This window comes from Canis lupus, chromosome 8, assembly GCF_048164855.1.
Source record: "Canis lupus baileyi chromosome 8, mCanLup2.hap1, whole genome shotgun sequence".
Lineage (NCBI taxonomy): Eukaryota > Metazoa > Chordata > Mammalia > Carnivora > Canidae > Canis > Canis lupus.
The window spans coordinates 18,855,227-18,875,759 of NC_132845.1; the positions used below are offsets into that span (position 1 = coordinate 18,855,227).

Here is a 20,533-nt window from a genome sequence, read left to right on the forward strand (position 1 = left end):
TGGTTTCAAATATGGAAGATTAAGTGATTAAATACCATGTGTTGATCATAGGGGTTGTTCACTTAGGCAGAAATGGGGAACCCATTGGAAGATCACCAAGAAGCAAAGTCAGTTGTCTGGTTAAGTGAATTAACACCTAGAAAGTGCTTTGAGCAACGCTTGGGATAACATAAGCTAGTTATTTTCTTCGTTCTCATTTTCATTCTTTATCACCCTCAGGTCCTAGCACACTTTATAATACCTTGTACAAATTGTAGTACTCACGAAGTACTTTCAAGTTCATCTTTCTGACCCTTCACAACCCTGGTTCATCTCATAGCTGTGTCACATTTGGACTTTGATGCCCAGAACTGAACTGAACAGAGAACAGTGGGCATGATCTGACAAGCACAGAGATGAGTGGGGCCACCTCCCCCCTGTCCCGGTCATTGTCCATCTGGTAATGTTTGTTTCGTGGCCAGTCTCCTCATTGTCTCCTGTTAAGCTCCCAATCTATGAAAACATCAAAGCCTTTCTCATAAATGTGGTAACTGTTTAGATGGTTCTTTTTTTTTTTTTTTTTTTTTTTTTATGATAGTCACACAGAAAGAGAGAGAGAGGCAGAGACCCAGGCAGAGGGAGAAGCAGGCTCCATGTACTGGGAGCCTGACGTGGGATTTGATCTCGGGTCTCCAGGATCGCGCCCTGGGCCAAAGGCAGGCGCTAAGCCGCTGCGCCGCCCAGGGATCCCCTAGATGGTTCTTTAACCTGATTTGTGCTCTTGAAAATTTTTGAATTGAATGATTTGACTTGATTCCTGCTAACTATAACCTGTTTTGTTTTGGCCCCTCTTTCAACCTGTTGAGGTGTTTTCATTGCTAATTCTTTTTTGCTGTCTTCTTAAGCTTTGTGCCATCAAAACTTTTTCTGCAGGGGTATCACCGATCTAAATGTGGAACTGGATAGGAACAGGACAGAGAGCCTTGTTCACCCTGTGCATTCAAGGCTTCTTCATAGGTTGGCATAGGAGAACATCTCAGGCTCTTGTTCACTACTTGCTTATTTTTATTTTATTTATAATGCTAACAAAATTCATGTATAGCAGCACAATATTAGGTAAGCTGAAGTATATAAAAATAATTTATACTTACCCTTATTTGGATATGAATAACGTAAGTATATTTTCATAAAGGCAAGATAAATAACCATTTAAAAAGTCATCTCCTTCCTTCCTTCAGGATACAGGCTATCCTGTATAAGTGAGAAAGCTCTTGGCTTACAAGTTATGGAAAGTTCTGTCAAGTTCAGAAAGCACCATGCATTTAAAAGAGGAAAAAGCTGTATTCCCTGCAACATACTTATGTGCTTTCATTGTTATCCCCGGGAGCCAGATATGTCCGCCACCCTGCCCACCCATCACTCAGCAAACAGGCTGCTGTTTCAGTAGCTGCAGTGAACAGTATTGACTAATCTTGTACTTGCTTGTCTGAGGACAGATAGGTATGCTGAAAAATTAATAACAACATATGTGGTAACAGTGAACATTTTTGAGAAGCAGAATTATTGGGATGTCTGGGTGGCTCAGCAGTTTAGTGCCTGCCTTTGGCACAGGGCGTGATCCTTGAGTCCCAATATCGAGTCCCACATCAGGCTCCCTGTATGGAGCCTGCTTCTCCCTCTGCCTGTGTCTCTGCCTCTCTCTGTGTCTCTCATGAATAAATAAATAAAATCTTTAAAAAGGAGAGAGAAGCAAAAAAAAAAAAAGAGAGAGAAGCAGAATTATTATATATTCCTAAATATGTAACTGAGTATACTAGGAGCATATACAGGACTTTTACATTAATTCTGCATAAAGATAAGCCTTCTGTATTCATAGAATAAATTGTAAACATCTGTCAGATGGCATTTAAATTCATTTGTTTCTCTTATTTGACAAAAGTTTTAAATCTCTGTGTATTTACAAACTTGGCAGACTTGGAATATTTTTTCAAGCTGTTGTTGTAAACAAGCAAACAGCTTATAGAAATTCAGATAGGTAATTTTATCCCAAATGTCTGCTTAAATTCCAAAGGCAACAGAAGTTAGCCCTTAGCAAGCTCAGAAACTGTATATAAATATGCGTGTAGTGAATTTTTTGTATGTATTTTCTAGGTAATATATATGTTGGCTTGAAAAACTCATATATATATATATATATATATATATATATATATATAAAGATGTATCTGTTCATTTTTCTGGCTTATCTTTAGTTTCTTTTTCTTTTAGTTTCTGATTTTATATGTGAACAGGTTTAACTTTTATAACTTTTAAAATTACTTAAAATGTCTTTGTTTCTACACGTTTCTATTCATACATGATCTATTCCATTTTATACAGCAATTGAGCTTCTGAAAAGTTGTTGAGGCCTTGAACTTTTGAAAGTGAATTTATTTTTAGATGTCTTAAGAGAGCTCTTTATTTCTCTGTAAAGATTTATTTGTTTATTTGAGAAATAATCTGTAAAGATTTATTTGTTTATTTGAGAAAGAAAGTGCACAAGGGGAGGGGCAGAAGGAGAGAGAGTCTTAAGAGGACTCCATGCTGAGCACAGAACCTGTCTTGGGGCTCAGTCTCATGAGCCTGAGATCACGACCTGAGCTGAAACCAAGAGTTGGGCACTTAACCGACTATACCGCCACCCAGGTGACCCTAAAAGAGCTCTTTTTTAAAAAAAGATTTTATTTATTTATTTATTTATTTACTTACTTACTTACTTACTTACTTATTAAATATATTTGAGAGAGAGAGCACACTGGAGCAAGCAGGATAGGCAAAGGGAGAGGGAGAGAGGATCTCAAGCAGAATTAGAGCGGAGCGGGGAGCCTGACCCAGGACTCCATCTCAAGACCCTAAGATCATGACCTGAGCTGAAACCAAGAGTGAGATATTTGGGGTGCCTGGGTGGTTCAGTCGGTTAAGCATCTGCCTTCGGATCAGGTCATGATCTTGGGGTCCTGGGATTGAGCTCTGTGTTGGGGGCTTCCTGATCAGAGGGGAGTCTGCTTCTCCCTCCCCCTCCCTCTCCCTCTGCCTCTTCCCTGTCATCACTCCCAGCTACTGTTCTCTCTCATTCAAATACGTAAAATCATAAGTTAAAAAAAAGAGTTGGACGCTGGGCAGCCCCAGTGGCTCAGTGGTTTATCACTGCCTTCGGCCCAGGGCATGATCTTGGATACCTAGGATTGAGTCCCACGTCGGGCTCCCTGCATGGAGCCTGCTTCTCCCTCTGCCTGTGTCTCTGCCTCTCTCTCTCTCTCTGTGTCTCTCATGAATAAATAAATAAGATCTTTAAAAAAAAAATAGTTGGACACTTAACTGACCGAGTCACCCAGCCCTAAAAGAGCTCTTTAAAAAGAAAAGAATAATAATTTCTAAATTTTTCTGTGATCTTAGTGATCATATTTTCTTAAAGCAGTTTACATCTGTGTATAATTTTTGAGACCAGGATAAACTTGTCTCTGAGTTTCTCACTGCACGGTATCATCTCCAGCTCTGGGGAGCAGAGCAGGCAATGTTTCCATAGGAAACACCAGGAAAAGAAAGCTATTCCAGAAAATGTTTATGAAACATTTTACATAGTATATATATTACATTTTCTTTTAACAGGCAGTTGTTGGAATCATTAGTAGAGATTATAATCTTAATATAATATCAGTGTAGTTTGGGATCCCTGGGTGGCGCAGCGGTTTGGCACCTGCCTTTGGCCCGGGGCGCGATCCTGGAGACCCGGGATCGAATCCCACGTCGGGCTCCCTGCGTGGAGCCTGCTTCTCCCTCTGCCTGTGTCTCTGCCTCTCTGTCTCTCTCTGTGTGACTATCATGAATAAATAAATAAAATATTTTAAAAAATAAAAATAAAAAAATATCAGTGTAGTTTATGAATACATTCTCTAATAAACATAATATGATACATGAGTTTTAGTTTGCAGACTAGCCTCCAGAAATATATCTCTTAAGTGGCTTGTTGTTATATATTCTTTGCCACTAATAATGTGTTTCTGGGGTTGGGCAGAAGTCAGAATGTGTTGAGAGGGTCATTACTTGAAGTCTTTCCTTTGGTGGGTGAGAAGGCAGATGGGTGAATTGGGAGTGATAAAGGATAGCTAGGAAGAGGCCCAGAGGGAGGGGTATGGGGAGGAGGGGATCATAAAACTTTGGGTCAGGAAGAGGCCTTGGAGACCATGTTGTCTAGTGCCATTATCTTACAGAAGAGGAAACAGAGATCCAAGAAGTCTGTGTTGCTGGCCCAAGGTCACATAGCTAGTAGCTGAGCAGGACCTAGAGTCCAGGTCTCCTGACTCCCTGCTCAATTTATACACTGGCGGGTGCTGATAAGCTGCCAAGTCCACACTCTGGGGTTTGTGGGGAGTGGAGCTATGAAGAAGAGTGGAGGGTGGGGGAAGTTCCTGTGTGGGGACCAGGTTTTCTCTCTCCTGGAGGACAGAGATGGCAGGGACTAAGCAGAGAGGTCAAGGCCCTAGCCAAATAAATTAGCATTTAGGACAGAGTCCAGTGTAAAAATGGGAAATTGCTATACCATAGTGCTGATGATAATAATTACTCTTCTACTTTTTGGATACCTATTAAATACTAGGCATTGGGCTGTGTGTTTTATTATAACGTATCACTTAATTTTCATAGTAACCCCATAGGAGGGTGCTATGTTTCCATTTTCAGAAGAGCTTGCTGATAATTCAGAGCTACACAGCTTGCCCAAAGTCACATTACTTGCTTTGAGGGAGAGTGCCATGATTTGAACCTGTTTTAGCCATGTATCTTTGGTGTCTGTAGTGTTGTGCTACCAAACCAGAATCATAGATCAGAAAGGGTTGGGCAGATGTGACAGCATCAGAGATGGGCAGATACAGTGAGGTGCAGCATGGTATGTGTCTGGTCCTGGAGGCTTACACGAGGACAACATTGTCATGGTGTAATTGGAGTCCACCTCACCTGGCACAGTAGTTAACAGTGGAGGAATTAGGGATACCTATAGAAAGGAATGCCCACCTAATCCCTATACTTATCTCCTGAGGAAGTAAATAAAGATAACCCATTATCTCCTAAATGTTGCTGAACCTGGATATAAGGTATAGTGCCCATAGGCAACTAACTAACTGATGGTATGCCAGTGTACCAAAATCCACTGATACTCTGGAAGTGATGCCACCACAAACATTTGTCAGATCTTAGGATTTCAGGGGTGCCTGGCTGGCTCAGTCAGTAGAGCATGCAACTTTTGATCTTGGGGTCATGAGTTCAAATAACACCTTGGGCATAGAGCTTACTTAAAGAAACCAAAACCAGAACAAAATCTAAGGATTTCAGCGCAGGAGAAATGAAATGGTGAGGAATGGAAAAAACCACAGTCTGATGAGGCGTCATTAAGTATCTGTGGATTCTAAACATCATTGAAGTTTACCCTGAAAGAGGGCTTTGGAAGAAAACTTGCATTCCGCCTTTAAGGGGAGAAAAAGAGAAGCATTATTCATTGAACATCTTACAGTGTTCCAGATATTAGGTGCTTTCCAGTCCTCATAAATCATAGAAAGGAAATACTCTCACTTGCTATGGATCAAGAAATTGAGATCATTTGCTATAGACCACTTACACATGCACGCACACACATAGTTTTAGTGAGATACACAGACAACCCCCGACTTACAATGGTTCAACTTATAATTTTTTGATTTTACAATGGTGCAAAAATGACACACATTCAGTAGAAAACAAGTTTCAAATTGTGAATTTACATCTTTTCCAAGGCTAACAATAGTACAGTAGTCTCTTACGATGCTGGGCAGGGGCCCCAGCTCCCCATCAGCCACAGGATCACAAAGGTCTAGAATTCTGATACACTGACAATCATGCTATAACCATACAGCATTCACTTTCAGTACAGTATTGAATAAATTACATGGGATATTCAGCTTTATTATAATAAGCTAGGCTTTGTGTTAGATGATTTTGCTCAGATATAGGCTAATTTAAGTGTTCTGAACATGATTAAGGTAGGCTAGGCTAAGATGTGATGTTTTGGGTAGGTTAGGTATATTAAATGAATTCTTAAAAACATTTAATTTATTTACTTATTTTTTAGAGGAGGGGAGGGAAAGAGGGAGAGAGAATCCCAAGCAGGCTCCACTCCCAGTGCAGAGCCCAATGTGGGGCTCAATTTCATGACCCCAAGATCATGACCTGAGCCAAAAATCAAGAACTGGACACCTAACTGAGTCACCCAGGCACCACTATTAAAATGCATTTTCAGCTTACAATATTTTCAACTCACAGAGGACTTATTGGGACATAACCCTATCATAAATTGAGGAAGATCTGTAATTTATATACTGTAACATTCAACTGTTGTAAAGCATATAATTCCAAACGACCTTTTAAGGTAGCAAGTTGCCTGTCATTGAAAATATTTGAGTAGAAGAAGCTGGAAAATTTCCCAGTCAAGGATATAGTAGAAGAATGTTCTGCTTCCATCTCTAGGAAAGTTGATTTTAAGTAATGCAAAAATGGTTTCAGTACCCCCAGAGTGTGCTGAGCAGCTAGCTGTTCACTTCAGTGTTTTAAACTTTGATGGATACATGAAAAAGGAAGGGCCCCGAAGACATTGGTTGTGCTTGTCATCTTCACTTTGGCTGTGCACTAGAATTGCAGAGGAGCTTTTTTAAAATTTATTTATTTTAAAGATTTATGTATTTGTTTTTAGAGACAGAACATGGCGGAGAGGGATAGAGGAAGAGGAGTTTTAAGCTGACTCTGTGCTGAATGTAGAGCCCAACACGGGACTCGATCTCACCACCCTGAGATCGTGACCTGAGCCAAAACCAAGAGTCAGATGCTCAACCAACTGTACACCCAGGCCCCCCTGCAGAGGAGCTTTTAAACACTTCTGGTGTTTGAAATATGATATGAGAAAAAAAAATAAAATAATAAAATAAAATATGATATGAGGGCTACACACCCAGGGCCAGCTTAGCACTTCTGCAATTGGGCACCCCCCCCCCCATTGACCACACTTTAGAGGCTCCATCACATTATTCTAGGACATAGCTGTGCTAAAAACTGCTTTCTTCAGCTGAGGAGAGGTTCAAGTGCACTTAAGAAGGTTATGGAGGGTCAAAGACCCAAACTAGCCCGTCCTGCCAACAGCCACAGCTCCTACCTATTGTTTTTTCTCTGAGTTGTTTCTCTGAGCCCTGTTGGTGACTCAGCCCCATCTTAGTGACTTCTAGTTTGGCAGCCGCTGCTGCTGCTGTGGTCCTAAGTCCGGCTCTTTCAAGATGTCCGAGGCACCCTTGGTGGTTTAACCAGAGATGGCTCGTCTCATGACCTTTCTTTCAATCAGATGAGCTTTTGTTTGTCTCTAACTCACATCCACCAGACATTTCTGCAGAGTTCAAGGATAGAAAAGACCTTGAGAAAAGAATAAGTGTGAATTCCATATCCAGATCTGGTCAGTGTTCCTGCTTTCAGAACAATGATTTTATCCACATTTGAAAGTTCTGTGTCTCTTTTCCAGAGGTACGGGTCACTGCATATATGCCTACATCAGAAGATCAGTGCTTTCTCTTTTTATCTTTCATATAGAGCTTGTATAGTTAACTGATTGTAATGTGGTCCAGTGAAAATCTAGCCTGGAGCCAGAAGGTGCCAGAACTGGTGGCCTGGGGGAGCCTATAAAACCCTTCTGAACCTCAGTTTCTTTGTAAAATGAGACTAACAATTCCTGCCTAAGTGTCACTTTAAGAATCCAGTTAGAGGATGTGTGTGATGCCTTACAACGGTGCATGTGTTGCACTCTTACTGTGTGCCAGGTGCTGTTACTCATCCTTGGGGAAACAGACATGAATAAGTAATGATCCCTGCCCTGGAGAATCATACAGCTCAGTAAAGAAGATAGATTCAAAGCCAGGTAATTGTAAAAGGGTGTGGAGATGCCAAAATGCACAGGATACTCTTGAGAGCCTTAAAGAAGGATCAGAAGGAGTAGGTTACCGGCAAAGAGATTTCGGGGAAGGCTTCTCACAGGTACTGATGGGCAACAAAGGGGAAGTCAGGGTGAGTCCGAGAAAGCTGGATATTCCCAGCAGAGGGAACAGAGTGGCAGAGGCATGGGGACCATGAAGGGGGATGTTGTGATGCTAATGCTTATAAGTGTTTTATTTCAGGTCTCACATGCTTTCCCTTGGGAGAAATGACCTTTTTATTAAGTAGAGTGCTTTGAGAGGGTTCAAAAGAAGAAAAAAGGCTTAATACATAGTCATCTATTTTCCTCTCCATTTGTCCGATTTTGTGTAGGTATTTGGGAGATGGAACGGGAATGAGGCTCCGTGATTCATGTATATCATCAAAACCCCAAGATTAAAAAGACCACTTTGCCTGGGTCAGGTGTCATATATTTGTTGAATGCTTGAGGTGGTCATTGAAGCATCGTGGTACTTACAGAAAGTCTCTCTCAGAGGAAGGAGGCGGACTTTTATAAAGAAAGCTTTGATAGCTCAGGGGGTCTGAATTGTAATTAAGCCGAGTGCTGGTCCACAAGCCATGCAGAGCACTTAGCAGGAGCATCAGTTGAGCCTCACAGCAATTTTCTGTGTCTGCCTCAGTTTTTATAGCCGGCAAAACCACAACAGTATCCCTTTCAAGACTGTTCTTAAAGCAGCCGCCTCGTTTGGTTCACGTGTCCTGTCCTCATCCTGTACCCTTCCCAGTTGTACTCCCCCAGGAATCAGGAAACCACAAAGCCGTGTATCCTGCAGTGATTTCATTTCTTCTGCAATGACCAGCGGAGGCAGTAGGGGCCCTGGGAGTGTAAATGGTGCATAATTCCTGTGCTGTGTGCTTCCATGCCGTCAGTTGTCAAGCCTAGGCCTGACACAGCCAGACTTCCTCCTGGCCAGGAAACAGATTGTGCCTATGCATTTCTAGTCCAGCGAATCCTAGCAGAAGGGCAGATGGTCTCATCAAAAAAATGTGACAACCAGGGGCCTAATCTCTCTTGCCTCTTCTGTTGACTCTGACCATGTGTGGTGTTGAGGAAGGGGGAGACTATGGGCTTTTTCATGGCTCCTCAGGTTCTGAGCTGCCTGTCTGAGCCCTGATGCTCTGTGCCCTATGAGTGTACAGAAGAGGGGATGTGTAAGTGAGGAGGGCTCCCAGGAGGCAGCAGGAGACCCAGATTCCAGCTCTCACTCTGCCTCACACTGGCAGCTTTGGCCTTGAATAAGTTGTCATCGATGGGTTATAACTTCTTCCCCATAAAAGGAAGACATTCTCTGCAGTTCTCTCTAGATCGAAGCTGGCAGGAATCGAAGTCACAAACCTCACTCTAACTGCATCGTTGCCTGATTTCCAGCTGTCGTCTCGTTCTTCTCCACCTACTTGCCCTTGCCCTACTCTGTTCTTTCATGCCTGGCTTTCAATGTCTGGAGGGATCCTTTGGTGCCCAAGTAGGGCTAGATTGCCAGGTAGGCAGGTGAAACATGCATTTAGGGCACCTGCAAAGCAAAGACACCATTAGAAAATGTCTTTAAAAGAATTTTGGTATTCACTGCTTTAAAAAAAATCAAAGTGGCCATCATGGGGGAAGAGTGGACTTTTGCTGGACTTCCTTATTATTTTATGGTTTGTCATTTAAATTCTATTTGGGGGAGGGGAGATGACACCTGGGTGGCTCAGCAGTTGAGTGTCTGCCTTTGGCTCAGGGCGTGACCCTGGAGTTCCAGGATCCAGAACCACATCAGGTTCCCTGTGAGGAGCCTGCTTCTCCCTCTGCCTGTGTTTCTGCCTCTCTCTCTGTCTCTCATGAATGAATAAATAAAATCTTTTTAAAAAAATAAATAAATTCTATTTGGGGGAACTCTATAATCTTTTTAGTATTTTGATTATTCAGACATTATTCCTTTGGGGACAAAAATGAATATGCAAATTTCCATTGTGCTTAATGTAAAAAAAGTGCAAACATGGTCATAAAATTTAAATTTTATACAATTTTTTATTTTTTAAAGATTGTATTTATTTATTCATGATAGACATAGAGAGAGAGAGAGGTAAAGACAGGCAGAGGGAGAAGCAGGCTCCATGCAGGGAGCCTGACATGGGACTCCATCCCGGGTCTCCAGGATCACGCCCTGGGCCGAAGGTGGCGCCAAATCGCTGAGCCACCCAGGGATCCCCAGAATTAACTGAGCCCCAGATACATTTGGTTACTGCTGAATCAGACACAAGCATGTGTGGAGGAATAAACTGACAGCCTGAAATGTCCTAACACTGTTTTCCTTCCTTTGCCACCTTGAGATCCATGGAGATCACGGCTGCTACTTAAGTTCCTTTCTTTTTGATAAAACCTAGTTAAGTTATTTCAAATTGCAGTCTGATAGTCTGACTATCAGATCGTGGTACTCGATCCCGGGACTCTAGGATCGTGCCCTGGGCCAAAGGCAGACGCTAAACCACTGAGCCACCCAGGGATCCCCTAAATTTTATACAATTTTTTTTTAAGAAAAGGGTCACTAAAGACTTAATCTCCTACCTCTCAACTTCTGGGACTCAGCCTTTTCACGAAAGCCTCCAAGACGTAAAGGCAAGCGTGCTGTTTTGCTCCGTGCCCTTTTGTCTGCACTAGCCACGTGTGCACTTATTTTAATATCATAACATGTATCTCTATAGCACTGGCTCACCAAAGCCTCCCATTGGACTGTGTACTTTCCAGTTGAAAATGTCCATGGTGGGGGTTAGGCCTTGGGACAGAGCTAGGCCAGGAAGAGAGATGCAAGAGTATGAGCCAGTTCTTCCAGAATTTACAGTCCTCCTTCCAGAATTTACAGTCAGATTGAGACAGTCGTTATTCTCCAGAACGATTACATGCAAAAAGTAGCCATAAAAATGTGAAGGAGTGCTATAGGAGCTTAGAGGCAGAGCCGTTTCTGGGAGATGCTCCCTGCTGCAGGGACCTTGAGGGAAGGTGGTGGAGGGTTTTGTCATATTAACAAAATGTGCATATCTGACTAGCCTGTTACTTTCTTTCTAAGTTCTAAATCCCATGATTGTGAACTGTTGGCTGCTACCCCTTCTCCAAGCTGCCCCAAACTAGTTTCTTCCAGACTCACGCACTCTGTCCCTGTTCCTCGGTATCTCTCCTGCCCTGGCTTTGGTCCTTTGAGCCTGCCCCTTCTGATAAGCCACTGGAGCCACTGAAAAGAAGAGTCCAGTGGAGTGCCCTGGGACCACAGACTACGAGGGCCTTTTTTTTTTTTCTAGCAGACTCTCCATGTGGTTGCCTGGGGGGCTTACATGGTCCCCCGGTCCTTGTTTTCACCACACTCTAGTTAAGTGCATGTCCTCATTGTCCTTGTCGCCATCATTACCATCATCATCAAAGTAAGATGTATGGAGTGCTCATGATGTGCTGGGTGCCACACGTACAGGTTCCTAGCCTCAGCCCAACCTCAGATGAGTGCTGTTTTTTCCATCTTACTGATGAGGAAAGGGAGGGACAGAAACGTGAAGTAAGCAGCCTGAAGATCAAACTGCTAACGAATGGCAGAGCCAGAATTCTTAAGCCAGTGGTGGGATTTTCTGATCCCTGCTCTTAACCATGACACTGTATCATGCGTCCCAAGGAAGAGGGGCTGGGGAGGTCTGGTGGGCTGGAAACAGCATGGGGTAAGTGGTAGCGCCTTGTGTTTGAAGAGAGGAAGAACTGATTCTGAGTTTTCTTTCTGGCAAGTTGAAGGTGTTTTAAATTGTTGACAAGAAAATGCTTCCTCTTAAATATATTAGATAGTATCTTTTCTCTGTAATGCCACCTTTCTTCATTCTCCTCCTCGTGTTTTTTGTTTTTTGTTTTTTTTTTGCCCGGTATTTGATCAAAATAAAATTGTCTGATAGGGATGCCTTTTCAATGAGCTCCACAGTATCACATTACCAAGTGTAATTTCCACTCAGGTGACACCGTTCTCACCGCTGAGGGAAATGGCAGGATTAGCCAGAAAGGCTGGTATTAGGTATCTTACCTCTTCCTCTTCAAGCAAGCACAGTCACACACACTGAAATGTGTCTTTTCACCATTCTGGTGGTGTTGGTTGACTTTTTACTTTAAAAAAGAGGGTTTCCTTCTAAAAGTTAAACACATTGTTTCTTCTGCTTCTTTAGCACTACTGACTTTTGGGTGTGTTTGCTGATATTTGTAATAGTGGTGATAACCATGACTCATCAAAAGCAGTTTCTTACTTTATGAACCTTTCAATCTGCTTCTTCCCTTGAATGGAGTTCTGAAGACTAATTTGATGCCTCAGATTGAGCCCAGAAATTTCATAGTTGCCTCTGCACTGATGTCTTCCAAAACATAAGTGTACTATTAAGATCATCTTAGGAACTCTGGTATCTAACAACCACTAGTCATTTATTTAGTGGCTCGGGAGGCTCCAGTTACTCATTATTTCTGACCCTAAGAGTAATGATCATCCTGGAATTTCCAGTTTAGCTTGAGACCACCCAGTTTCCCCCTTCTCAGGACTCAAGCCTGTGGCTGTTTTTTTAAGGACAAACCAGAGAAGGCGGGGTCTTGAGAATTAAAGTGAGGGGACAGGATGAAAACAGAAGAGAGAAGTGTCTTTTGGAGCATTCTGGAAGAGCTCTCTTATCTTCCTCCCATGCTTCCTTCGAATCCAAAAGCATCTCACCCTTAGCTTGGCTCCTCCAAGAGTCCCCAGGCTCAGCTGCGGTTTTCATCACAGCTGTAATGACCATCTGACCACTGGGGAATTCAAGGAAGTTGGACCCTCGGCTTCTCTTTGGAGTTAATGGAGCATCCTATAATTTAACAGATGTGAAACTGTTTTTAGAGATATCAGCTTCCCACTGATCTGGTTCCTGGGCTGTGTCTTTGTGGATCAGGGCTAGGGAAGGGAAGGAAGGAAATAAAATGAAATGAGTTCTCTCACTTTTCTTCCTTAAAAGGACTGAGAAGGAATACAGAAGGTCAGGGGAATTTGACCTCAGTGAGCTAGCTTCTCTTCTGTTGGCTCCAGGTTACTTTTGGCTTCTGCTGCCCAGGTCTCTGGAAAACTGCAGGCGAGGGCATAGACACCTTAGCATCCCAGTTCCAGCATCATGACTTCACAGAAAGCACTGGGCTTTTACAACCATCAGAAGACTTGGGTTTGAGTCTCAGTGCCACCACTATTAATTGGCTGAGTAGTCTTAGGCAGAGAGGTGAACCACTCAAGCACAGTTTTCTCCCTTAGTTGGAGATTGATAATAACACTTATTTTACAGGGTAGTTGTGGAGATAAATTTGAAAAATGACATGTGTTAAATCACTTTGTTAGCTATATAGTATCTTTGCTTGTTACGATTCTAGAAATTATGCCAAAGGTTAAGTTTTCACCTTTGTCATTTGGCTTGCAAAATACTCGGAAGAAAAGTGTGCAGGTGGTTCATGCTCCTCATAGGTCAGAAACCTATTCCCATGTGCTAAGTCATCAATAATATTTTTGATAGAGCTGTTTCTCTTTTGAATATATTTTAGACGAATTGTTTCCCTCTAAGATTTCACAAAAAAATTGGTACCATGTTTGGGTCTACCTCCCCAAGAAACTGGTGGGGAGGGATATGGTCACAGAGCCACCCATGAACAAATAAGACCAGATAGATGCTTTTCATTTCCTTCTCACCACAATTTTATACATATATCTGCAATAAATAGTTGCTAGAAACTATGCAATAGACAAAGCAAGGTGACCTACCTACTCTTGAGGTTTGAGGGGGGGCCCAGAAATAACCCCTCCTCCCTTGCCCAGATTAAAAAGCTCTTGAGAAAGATAAAGGAGTCAGGCTGATGGACAGCAAGATCCCATCTTTATTACTGAAAATACTTTTTGGAGAATGTGGCTTTGGGTCTGCAGCCAAGTGGGCCTTCTGAAATTTCATCCTTGATTTAGATAAACTACCCACTCTTTCCCCGGCATAGCAGGACAGCGGAAGCTGGCAGCCAGGAGGTATAGCCTCCTACCAGCCAGCAGGAGTCCAGAATGCATCATCTCTATAGGCAGGCAGATCCCAAAGGGAAGAAAGAAGAAGAAGAAAGAGAAGAGGCTAGATCTGTTATTGTGGGGAATTTTGTCCAGGTGATAACATGAGGAGAGCAAATAAAAGTCCTCTTATGACACCTGCTGTGGCCTCTCCAAGGGTAGATCAGACCTGGCCCTGCTCACCAGGGACATTTGATGAGGAAGGGAGATAAGACATCTGTCCGTGTGATTGAACTTGAGATTGCTCTTCTTTGTGCTTCTTCACCCTTTAGCTAAAGCTTTAAATTTGGAGTAGGAGCACATTTTATGTGGCCTACTGAGGAGGTGTTTTAACTGGCCCCCACGCCTTTTTACTTCTGATGCCTTCCTATATCCGAAGCTGCTTTCAAGCACCACTTTTAGGCTTTAAAAAAAATAATTCTTATTTGACGAAAAAAATAACGAAAGGACTAATTCCTTTTCCTAAGGAGCCAAACAGTATTGCCTTACATACATCTGGTGGTGCATATACCTTAGCCCAGAGGTGATTAAGCAGGATACAGAGTACCTTGTTTGGCAACACTCAGCTCACATAGAAGCAAGTGCATTGCAGCTGTTGAAGAGTAGAAAAAAAGTAGGCCTTGAAAGGAATTCTACTATTTTTATTTTTATTAGCACCATTAATTTCATAGCTTTGGAAATTGGTTTGTAGCACTTCACTGATAGAACCCCATAATCCCACCTCTCACCCACCTTCTCTTTTCTACTTTCCCCAACTTCTGTGTGTTTTTAAAGAATAGAATTTTGTAGAATTTATGGTAGACCATGACCTTTTTGTTAATGTGTTCTCAGCCAAACTTTGAGAGCTGGTTATCAACCAGGACCCGAGGCTGGCTTTCTTCAGGAAAACCTCCCCCTGTGTCGTGCCAAGCTTTGTTACCACTCCATGTTGTTCTCATATGGGCTCTGGAGTAAGACCAATCCGTGCCTGTGCATTTGTAGTAGCCACTGGATAAGAACCAGAATAATGAGTCCAGAAGTAAAGGGTCACAGCTCTAACCTGCTGAGTCATCTCAGCTCAGCCTTGCTGGCAAGAGTCCCCAAGCTGCATTTACTTTGCTTTACTTACTGTATTTTAGCCTGTCAGAGGCTCTTTCACAGATGAGGAGGGGAAGCTTATGTAGAAAGGGATAGGTCTTGGTGGAGCCCAGGAATCTGGGTTTGTAATGTATACCCCAATTCATCTTGATTCTGGTGTTGCTTTAGAAAAAAAAAATGCAAAAGAATGGGTCACTCAGTCTCCTCCATGCAAACCTGTCAGCATTTATTCGTGCAGAGAGGCTATTGTGAGTTGCCAGCAAAGGGTCCCGAAGGGCTTCTTGGCCATCCTTCAGGTGCTGGGCTTCCTGTGTTCTCCCATGCTTCTACACACCAATGCCAGCGGCCTTCACTTCATTTTATTGCTAAGTGGCAGGGATGTGCATGAACAAGAAAAATAAATACCAGAGAACTGACAAGTGCTACATGAAATTTTGTTTTGGAACTTGAAAGCTAAACACTCCGAGGCCAAAAAACATATATTTTTACTTCTTTTCTTTTCCGTGCCCTGGCCTGAGGTAACCTTTGCTTCAATTTACACCATCCCACTAAAAATTTTTATTACTCTTTCCTAAACTTTTTTTCTTCTGCTTATTTTCAACTGTCTAAGTCTTTTCCAGCTTTGAATGAGTCTCTACTCTTTTAAGATCACTTTTTCTCCTGAACAATTGAATCGTTAAAAGTGAGCATGACATAGATTCATGCCCATTATATAGAGGTGTGGGGGAGGGGGAAATGGTAGGGCTCTGCAGGATTGGTCATTAAATGTTAAAACAGCAAAGGATCTTAGATATTTTAAACTCCAGGGGCATGTTTTTTTCTACAGAACTCAAACTTATGACTTAAAGTGTACTAAACTCATATTATTATTCGTCATCACACGATTGCCGTTTCCTTTTTTTTTTTTTTTTTAAGATTTTATTTATTTATTCATGAGAGACACAGAGAAAGAGAGGCAGAGACACAGGCAGAGGGAAAAGCAGGCTCCATGCAGAAGCCTGTTGTGGGACTCAATCCCCAGACTCCAGGATCACGCCCTGGGCCGAAGGCAGGCACTAAATCGCTGAGCCACCCAGGGATCCCAATTGCCCTGTTTCTAAATTCCAAGTACTTTATGGGTGGGAACTTTGATTCATCTCCAGAATGTGGTCTAGATCCCAGAGAGGTACCAAATGAATGCTTGCTCGATAGGGTGGCTCGAATAATTTATTTTTTAAAATATCTGTTGCATACTTTTTGTATACCAAGCAATTAGAATCTGTCATATGACAAATATACAAAGATCAATAAGGCATAGTTTCTGCTCTGGAATAACTAACACTCTGTTGCGTAAACAAACGCTTATATCTTAATGATTACCCTAATGAACAGTGAACCAAGTAGTGTGGGGACTCAGCTAATCTGAGCAGCTGACTGCCTTGGGGTGAAGATGGGAGGCAGATGGCTTTTGTGGAAGGATATATTTGACTTTGGATTTTAAGTGTAAACTGAATTTTTTTCTTTTTTTTTTTATTCATGAGAGACAGAGCAGGGGCAGAGACACACAGGCAGAGGGAGAAGCAGGCCCCATGCCGGGAGCCTGATGTGGGACTTGATCCTGGGACTCCAGGATCATGCCCTGGGCCAAAGGCAGGCACTAAACTGCTGATCCACCCAGATGTCCCAATGTGAACTGAGTCTTAAATTTTTATGTCAAGAAGGAAGAGCCAATCTAATACAGTGTTACTGTTTTGCAGATAGAGAACCTAAGGCTAGGATCCAAAAGCTATTCCGTGCCAGAACTAGAATCCTACCAGAACTTTCCTGTTGCTTCCAGAAATAGAACTTGGGGCACCCAAAGAATTGACTGTTTGGGGAAAATGGGATCAACTCTGAGTATCGTTTCTCCTAGAACAACTGGGTATGTTAGAGTCACCTTTATCGTGAAGCTATCTTAGAAGGATTGATTAACTGTTAAACTCTCTTTTGTATGAGCCTCAGGTCCTGGTACATAAATTAGTTACATTATTTTAATATTTTATTACAAAACAGTAAAAGGCAGGGCAGTCTGGAAACTTGCTAGTTGGAATAGTGTGTGGCCCTGAAGTAATCTAGGAATTGTAAATCATTGCACCAAACATAATAGAATGTCACACAGTATAATTAATTAGGCAGATAAAAGAAAGGATGAACGAATTTTATTCATCTATTTTCTGAGCATACTCCTGGTACATAAGTGAAACTGAATAAAGGGCACTGAATTATTTGAATGTTGAATGCTATCTTAAACCTTTTCTATAAAATTATTAAGATTTCACTGTATTTTTTGTTTTCAATTAATTCTGATTATAAAGATTGGTTAATTGAGAAAGCAGCCTTTTGACCTAATTGGTGTACATAAAATTTCTGTTCCTGTAAGGTTTATTCCTAACTTTTTGACCATATGTCCACAGAGCATTTTTAAATTCATTTTATATCATTTGTAATTCTTGATTAGTAGAATTAAGTAGATTCACTTAGTACCCTCATTAAGAAACATTTGAATGCCTTCCTTATATGTCTCTAAAATGATTACCTGGACAACCTACAAAAAAGTGTGTGTGCTTGTGTATTTAGGTTTAGTTTTGCTTCCTTGTCTATCAGCTTTTTTGTTTTAAGATTTTCTTTCTTTATTTAAGAATGAGGGGTGGTAGGGAAGAGGGTCAGAGGTAGGGAGAGAAGAGAATCTCAAGGAGACTGTGCTGAGCACTGAGCCCACCATGGGACTTCATCTCATGACCCTAAGATCATGACCTGAGCTGAAATCAAGAGTCAAATGCCCAACTGACTGAGGCACCCAGGCACCCTCTGGTTTATCAGTTTTTAGTTCTGTGACTTTACAGAATGTTACCTAACATTTCTTAGCTTTTTTTTTCCCACCTATAAAATTAGGGAAATAATTTTCCTCAGTTTGCCTCAAGAAGCTGTATGAATTAAGTAGTCTTCATAAAACCCCTCCTCAAATGTGCCTAACACATACTTGAATCTGAGTAAATTATAGCTTGAAGTATTTTGCTGCTTTTCCTATGGATATATTATAATGCATTAAATAGAGTCACAAAACAAATCTGTTTTGTATTGAGAAAAAGTATCCTATTCTTTCCCAGAACATAACAGTATGATAAATATCCTGCCTCTGTCTTTATTCTTTTGGGGTTCTAGTGACTTTTTTTTGTAACAGCAGGTTTTAATGATTAATTTTGAGGCCTGAACCTAAGCATTATTGACTAAGATGAAAACCACAGGTCCCAAGAGTCAGTAAGTATTGATGTTGGTTGAGAGCCAATGGGATAATGATGTTTTATATATTAAATATTAAATGCAGAATCTTCTGGTTTGGTGAGTGTTGCTAATGCTGCCAATTAAAACATGACAGTTTGATTTATAGAGGTTTAATTTTATCTGCATACAATCCGTTCCAGCAGATGGTTACTATATAATAATGATAAAATACTGTTACCAGTCCAAGTAATTTCTTGAAATTCTGTGTGAATTCAGAGAGAAAAATGAAAAAAAAGTTGTTATTTAAATGCTTATATTTTTCAGTGGGTGGCTAAATTTGCGTATTTAATCTTGCTTTGAATGTTTATGTTTTAAAGGTACTATAAATGATGTCTTAAATATAAAACTAAGTAGAAAAAAAAATTTTGTGGGAATATAGGCATCCTTCCTCTTTCATTTTCTTCTTTTCCATAATTCCAAAACATCATTCAAAACTCCCACGTAGTTGCTTTAAAGGTGTACAGTTTTCTGAAGCGCAATCATTTCTGTCACCATAAACCTGTATTGCCTTTGTTAGTTTCATATCTGCGACTGGAAATAGGGTTTTAAAATCATGCTTAAGCAGGATTTGAGGGGAATGTATTTCTGAAGCAGATAACCAATATTTCATTATTGATTAATTGAACTTTCCATAAATTTCTGGAAAATGAAATTTGTGGATTGAGACTAAATTGGAAACTTTCAGGCTTAAGAGAGTATCTGTAGAAGAGCAGTCCAAAAATGCCAGTTATTATACTTTTGCATATGTCCTGACAGTAGCTAACTCAGCCTTTATCGTGTGCAAGAACTGCTCTAAGTATGTGTATATAGTACTTTTGTTTTTCTAGTTTTTATTTTTATTTATTTTTTTTAAAGATTTTATTTATTTATTCATGAGAGACAGAGAGAAAAAGAGGCAGAGACACAGGCAGAGGGAGAAGGAGGCTCCATGCAGGGATCTTGATGTGGGACTTGATCCCAGGACTCCAGGATCACACCCTGGGCTGAAGGCAGATGCTAAACTGCTGAGCTACCAGGGATCCCCTGTTTTTCTAGTTTTTAAAAAAAATTAATTTCAGTTAACATACAATATATTATATGTTATATGTTTCAGAGGTGTAAAGGTCAGTGATTCATCAGTTGTATGTAATATCCCATGCTCATTATATCACGTGCCCTCCTTAATGTTCATCACCCAGTTTCCCTGTCCCCCTACTTCTCTCCTCTCCAGCAACCCCCAGTTTGTTTCCTATGATTAAGAGTTTCTTAAGATTTCTCTCACTTTCTGATTTTGTCTTTTTAAATTTTTTTTCTTTGCTTTCTCTATGATCCTCTGTTAAGATGTGGTGTATATATATACATATATATACACACACAATGGAATTCTATTTATCAAAAGGAATGAAATCTTGCCATTTGCAACAACATGAATGGAACTAGAGAATATTATGCTAAGTGAAATAAGTTTATCAGAGAAAGACAGTTATGTAATCTCACTCATGTGGAATTTTAGAAATATATAGTACTTTTAATCTTCACAACAACCCTAGGAGGTAGGTGGTAGTATTACTATAACCACTGCCACTACCCCGCCCCACACCACTGCCGTTTCATAGATGAGGAATCTGAAGCACAAAGAGACTAAATAACTTCGCTAGTTACACAGCTGGTAACTAATCAAGAGTTTAACCCAGATAATCTGGCTCTAGGGTCTAAGTCTCATAGTTAGTACAAATAGGGTTAACTATAGGCCCAGTTCCCACAGACTTACACAGACTTCAAGTATGATTTGTATTTGAGTAATATTCTGAAGAATCGTATTGCTCAGAGATTTCTAAAGTACACTTTTCTAGCACATAAGATGCCTACGTTACTTTTTAAATGATGTGTTGGGGGATGCCTGGGTGGCTCAGTGGTTGAGCATTTGCCTTTGGCTCAGGGTATGATCCTGGGGTCCCAGGATTGAGTCCCATGTCGGGCTCCCTGCGTGGAGCCTGCTTCTCCCTCTGCCTATGTCTCTGCCTCTCTCTCTGTATGTCTCTTATTAATAAATAAATAAAATCTTTAATAAATAAATAAATAAATAAGTGTTGGCTGCACAGGTGTATAAGAGA

General features: G+C 41.1%; 1 protein-coding gene across 9 annotated transcripts in view; it reads left to right on the forward strand.

The window, feature by feature from the left end:
• The window catches only part of LRRC8D (leucine rich repeat containing 8 VRAC subunit D), a 113,960-nt gene that overhangs the window by 68,009 nt on the left and 25,418 nt on the right, over positions 1-20,533 (forward strand). The window contains exon 1 of one of the 9 annotated variants that reach the window (XM_072834416.1): positions 17,020-17,040. The exons of the other annotated variants lie outside the window; for them this stretch is intronic. The gene's annotated coding sequence lies outside the window, so the exon portion shown is untranslated. Of the gene's footprint in view, positions 1-17,019; positions 17,041-20,533 lie in introns of those variants that run through there. 9 annotated transcript variants of the gene reach the window in all.